The 6,533-nt window shown below is 34.7% G+C and overlaps 1 pseudogene; it reads right to left on the reverse strand.

Annotated features, from left to right (window-relative positions):
* The window catches only part of LOC116844358, a 12,107-nt pseudogene extending 11,809 nt beyond the window's left edge, over positions 1-298 (reverse strand).
* Between the last annotated feature and the right edge of the window lie 6,235 nt (positions 299-6,533).

The raw sequence follows: 6,533 nt of genomic DNA on the forward strand, positions 1-6,533 counted from the left end.
ATTCCTCTTTGGAGCGCTTCATTGAAAGTGTTTAATGTATATTCAACAATTTTTTGCAATTTTTCTCTTCTTGTACCATCTGCATGGATATACTTCTCCCATCGTAATTGTCGTAGCGATGTTATTTGTTTATAATTGTGTTTTATCGACTCCAATGATTTTGATCTTGTTTTATCGCTTCTCCAGTATTCCATAGCTTGCCTTTTGTAGTCATTTGATATTTTTGCTTCAACAGAAGTATAAATAACTTCTTCTGGAAGATAATTTTCATCTTCATCTTCATCTTCATCTTCAACATGATGAAACAAATCAACTATTTCTGCATGTAGAATCTCATTTGGATCATAAAAATCTAGTGCTTGCTCCTCTTCTATTTCAAATTCGTTATTATTTCCAATTTCTTTCAGCATGTATTCAACCTCCTCCTTCATTTCTATTTTCTCCTAAAACACATTCTTTTATTTCTTGGTCTTCTGTATTGGATCAAACATTTTGAATTTTGAAAATTTGATATTTGATTCGTAATTAATGACCGTCGAGTAATGATTTTCATGATATTTTATCCACTTTTTAACATGTTTTAACCATTTTGGATCCGTCATTTTGAATTTCGACAATCTGAGATCAGATTCGTAATCAGCGAACCACTTTGTGGAAGGTCTAATGCAGAGAATGTTGCGTACAGTAACAGTATGACATTCATGCATTAAATGACATTATTCTGGAACAGATTAAAAATAAATGTTTGTCTCCACCAGTGATTATATAAAACTGTGATATAAAACTGTGATTATATAAAAAATAAAATAAAAAAATAAATGTGATTATATAAAAATAAATAATATTTTATAATTAATGTTATGTCTTCTTATTTTGGACGTTGTTTTCTTCTCTTCTGTCTCTTGATATCAGATATATCAAGGGCATCTAAACAGTATCAGTGCATCTAAAAGAAATTAATAAATCAAAACGCAATTATAAACGCATTATTTACGTTATATTTGTTGAGATAATAGGGAGACGAATGTATAAAATGTTCACATAAATATGTAAACATGTAAAACAAACAAAAAATTTATCTTATCAATTGATAATAATTATAGTAGGACCTCACAAGTATGTCCGTCGGACCATCAATATCGTTTATCACAATTACAAGTAAAGCTACAATAGTCTTCTCCTATATTTTTATAATATAAATAACAGTTTCAGATTTATAGAAGTACTTTTTTTTAGAAGTACCAACATATAAACGTATAACAGAAATGTTGTTAATACGCTTAAGCAAGTTGGCATGATGTGACCGTTCTTTATTAATTGTTTTATCGTTTAAATATATATATATATATTTTATTAAGGATGTTTGTATTGTTCGTACCAAATTAATAATAAAAAAATTTTCCAAAAATTGGTGCTAATCTATATTGTATATGAAAATGACACTCAAAGTTTTAGAATAATTAAGAATCTAGATTAAATATTGTTTCATTTATTTTAATAAAAAAAAGTAAATTATAAAAATTAAACGTTAAAGCATCGGCCATGTGTTCTCTGTCAATTTTTGGATTGAGTTGTCATCTAAGAGATGTGAAAGAGATATTCCCTGAGAAACTATTGGTTCACTCTTAGCTCTTCGTGCCATAGTATTTAATATGCTGCTTCTTTCGGCTGGGAACATAATATAATCCCTTAAATGTTCAAGATCTTTGTTGCTGTATATACCGCTCGCTGCGTGTGATCCGGGATTTATGTATTGCCATGTAGGTTTTGTCATGGGCTTAATACTTGTTGGAGGTAAAGTATGTTCAGGAGTCGGTATCATACGGTACCAGCCATTGTTTAGAAAATACATTGGTGGTATAACTCGGTTACAGGTAATTTGTGTACCTGTTTTGATTAATATATGCGTTCTGGGAGATAAAAAATATGTTTCATTATTCCTCTGTACTGGAAGTTCTGAGTAACATTCTTGGATATGGTGAATTTTGACTTCTACTGTAGTGCATTTGATGATGTGCACCATTCCAGAAATTACGGCCATATATCCTGGTCCTTTCATAATCTGGTAAGCAAATTCATCTGGTGAATTAATAGCCAAACTGAGTGCACCTTTTAAGACTTGTTTTTCCAAATTGCAACGTTGTTTGAGGACGTCTCTGTATAAGGTATTTAATTGAGTTTGTATGTGTTTTTCTACATACACAAACTTGGAATTTATGTAAGTGAAAATATCGAGATTTTCAGAGGATAATTGTCATTTGGCGAAAGTTTGTCTCTTTTTGGTTTCAAGAATTAAAAGTTTTGGATGTTCTGTTTTGATTAATGTGTATCCACATATAGGTTCTTCCCCTGTTTTGGTAAGTGCAAACGTTATATCCTGTGTGGATAATGAATAAATAATTTGCGGTTGCTTATAAAAGGTATCGAGCATTCTGTTAGCATATCCTTCATATAAGACATCATAATGATTGAATCGACAATGGTCCGTTGGTATGGTTTTCCAGAAGGTATGTCCTCTGTCGATATCTATGCAAGTAGCGTCTGTATATGGACAGGTTGTTCCTGATCTGAGATGAATTTCTCTGATCAGGCCATCTCAGCTGAGACCAACATCTCAGCTGTTCGATAGGAAGCTAATGTAATAGTATTGTGCCTTGTATAATAACATTATCCCAACTGCCGTATGGGTCGGAATATTGTGCGCCTGAACATTGTCCGTCCGATTTTAAGGATCCTGCGAAAATAACGGGTCGAGTCGCAGTTTGATTTACTTTTAGTCCATAGACGAAACTACTAGAACTGATGGAAAATATTCCAGTTAAATGTATTTTGTTGCATTGGTCAGCGGTTATCTCCAGGATGTATTCGGCTTGCGCATTGGTTACCGTTGAGATGTGGGAGTGCATTTCACAATAGTATAGGTATATGTCGATTAATTGATACTTTGCATTGATTCACGTATATAGATTCAAATTTCGATAACTGGAGTAGCTGGATATATGTTCTCAGGATTTGTGGTTGAACCAGAGGGATATTACATTCTTCGACATCCAAGAGGGATAAGGTGGTGATGTTAAAATGTGCTGATCCGCAGTTATATCCGACGATTGCATTTACTTCCTGGGTGTAGAGTTTCCAAATAATGATTAGGAGTAGTATCTGCATCTAAAATACAATTTATGATTTACTTAAAAGGTCTAATGCAATTTTTATTCTGCGTCAAAGAGTTAAAGAGAATTACACATATTATATACTAACTTATATAATGAAAGGAAATCACGCAAATTATACGCTAAATTGTATGGTACAATAGTTAAAAATTAGTATAATGTTCATTCTTCTTATTTCTCTAATTAAGCACTATTTATGCATATACGAACTATGTATATACGAACTTATCTAAATGTTGAAAATCAGAGATTTAAATTGTTACGCGGCACAATTTAAATCTTCTTTTTGATTTGTATGAAAATGTTTTAGTTTATTAGGATGAACAATTTTTTGCTTTCCTTTTACGGAAAGTCTAATATTTCCATTAGGTAATATATCTAATACTGTATAATGTTCAGAATATTGATTACCAAATTTACCCTTTTTAGGTTCACATAATAAAAGTACTTCGTCGTCAATTTGAAAATATTGGGGATTGATCTTTCGATCGTAATATCCCTTGGACCTGATTTTAGAAGTTATAGTATTTTTTCGCGCTAATTCTTGTAAATTATGTATGTCTGTCATAAGCTGTGTAAAATAAGTATCAGATGTTTTTGGTTCTACTACATCATTAATAGCTTCACTTGATGGGAGTCTAGCTTGTTTACCAAACACTAATTCATATGGAGTGTATCCAGTAGTCTTGTGTATACTTGTGTTATATGAAAATGCGGCATAACGTACTAGTTTATCCCATTCAGTAAATTTATTTACAAATTGTTTTAAGAATTCTATTAGAACCAAATGCGACCGTTCTTAAGCTCCATTGGCTTGTGGATAAAAGGCAGTTGTTGTGACTTGTTTTATTCTAAACTTCTTTGCGAACCTTTTCATTAGATTACTTGTAAAATTGCTGCCTTAATCGGTCAATATTGTCTTTGGGGCGCCAAAGGTGCAGATAAAAAATTCTAAAAAAGCATCAGCGACGCTTATAGCTGTAATGGATTTTAATGGAATAGCGAGGGAAAATTTGGTTAAGTGGTCTTGGATTGTTAATATGTAGAAATGTTGTTGGAAAGTTGCTGGTAATGGACCAACTATGTCCATTGATATCTTTTTGAATGCAGAATATGGCGTATCCGTTATTAACATTGGTTGCTTAATTTTAACGCGAACTAATTTTTTTATTTGGCATTGTAGACAATGATTAATGTAATTGTGTACATCATTTTTTAAATTATCCCAATAAAAGTTCTGTCTAATGCGGTTGTAGGTTTTTGTTATTCCTTTATGTTCACCAATTATTGATGAATGTGCTTCTTCAATGATAGTTTTCCGATTTTCGACATCTGGTATCTTTACTAATCCGTGACAAATAATTAATTTGATTGATAATCCTATCAATGACTTACGAATAATTTCAAAGAGTGAATTCCATTTGAAATCGTCAATTTCTGTTGTTTTGGCTAAAACTAATATTTTTATTGGGTTATTTATTAATGTTTCATGAAGTGAGATTGATAATTGATGTAATATCTCTTTTGTTATTTTATCAGTTATTTTGTCCTTACAAATAAGAATAAAGTGAAGTTTATTTCCCCTTTTAATAGCTATGACCTTTCCTGTCTATGCGTTAGTTATATGCGGAATTGAATTTCGTTCTAAAAGAAGTTTAGATCCGTTGTCACAAGGTTTACCGTCTAGGCTCATAAAATATAAATAATTTTCTTTACATATAAATATTTTATCACGACTATTTATAATGCTATGTTTTTGAAATCTTGTTATTATTTGTGATTCATCGGAATTTCCTGTTTTATCCGGGTCGAATTCATTAAAATTGTTATCAATATCGGTTTCGTCATTGTCGTTATAATTGTCAATATTGTCATTATTGATATCTTTTTCGTTATCAGTAATGTCGTCATTGTCGTTATTATAGTTTCTGTCGCTATCTGTCTGGATGTTGCTATCCTGTTGGTCCCTATTGTTAATATTGTCGAGAATAATATTAGAATTGTTATTATTAAGGTTATTTCTGTTATAGTCGTCTAGTTCTGTTGTTAAATTATTTATAATCTGCATCAGATTAGGTAGTATGATTGTAGTTGCATCTATAATATCTTGATCGATAGTATTTAGATCTTCCTCTCCATGGGGGACATCTAGGTTGTTGCCTTCTTCTGAAAATGATTCTTCCAAATGTATATTATTATTTTCTGTAGGTTGAAATGTATTCCTGGGCTTCTGATGTATTTCGGCTTCTACAGTGATTTGTATAAAAGGAGTTTCTTGTAATTCCTTTCAAGTAAATGGCACGCTTTCTCCTTCCATTGATATAGTTCCTCGAGTTTGTATTCCTCTGCACTCAGGTTCTGGTTCTTCCATCATTGATCCTTTTTGTGGTGATGATCTCATAGGTTGTGGGTTTGTATTTCTGAGTTTTGATTTTTCGTCTTCCGGACATTCTTGTATTTCGTCGTACGATGGTTGTATCATATATATTTGTTCTATTGGGTTTCTGGATAATGCATCAGCGTTTATATTTGTTTTCCCAGCTTTATAAGCAATGTTATAGTCATATTCAGCTAGTTTAATTCTCCAACGTGCTAATCGTGAAGTTGGGTCTTTCGCTTTATGAAGCCAAGTCAACGTGGTCAGTGACTAAAGTAAGTTTTTTTTTTTTTTCCATAGAGGTAAGGTCGGAAGTGTTGTGCTGCATATACTATCGCTAATAATTCCTCTTCTATTGTAGAATAATTTCTCTCAGCATTATTTAAAATACGCGAGGCGTAACTTATAGGATGATCCTTGCCTATCGGTCCCTGACTTAGGATGGCTCCTATAAGGCCAAGAGGACGGCGGCCAAGGAGGAGGCGGCCAAGAAGGCCCCCCAGGCTCCCTCCCAAACCCAGAAGGGCAAGGGAGGGGCCTTGAAGGGGGCAGGTAAGGGGGGGCCAAAGTCCCGGTCGAGGGTGAATCTCCCTCGCACCTCTCCGGCGTCGGCGATCACGCTGACCATTCCGGAGGGGTGTGAATGGACCCTCGATCGGGCCATAACAAAAGTCAAGGCCGAGATAGATATCTCGGCCTTGGGCATCAAGGGCTTAAGGCCCAAGTACGCTGCCACCGGGGCCCTCCTTGTGGAGGTCTCTGGGGAGGGGGGTGCAGACAGGGCGGACAAATTGGCCGCCCTGATGAGCACTTGCCTCGAGGGCACGGGCGCCAAAGTGGCCAGGCCCACGAAACGCGTGGAGATGCGCGTGTCGGGCCTGGCCAATGGCACAAGGAGCGGCGAGGTCATCGCCGCTCTTGTGGGAACGGGAGGATGCCCTGAAGGGGATCTGCGCGTCGGGGAGATCCGACGTGCCCCCTCGGGA

The sequence above is a fragment of the Odontomachus brunneus genome, unplaced genomic scaffold (genome assembly GCF_010583005.1).
Source record: "Odontomachus brunneus isolate Ranch 3 - 2012 unplaced genomic scaffold, Obru_v1 Obru_scaffold_041, whole genome shotgun sequence".
NCBI classification, from domain to species: Eukaryota; Metazoa; Arthropoda; class Insecta; order Hymenoptera; family Formicidae; genus Odontomachus; species Odontomachus brunneus.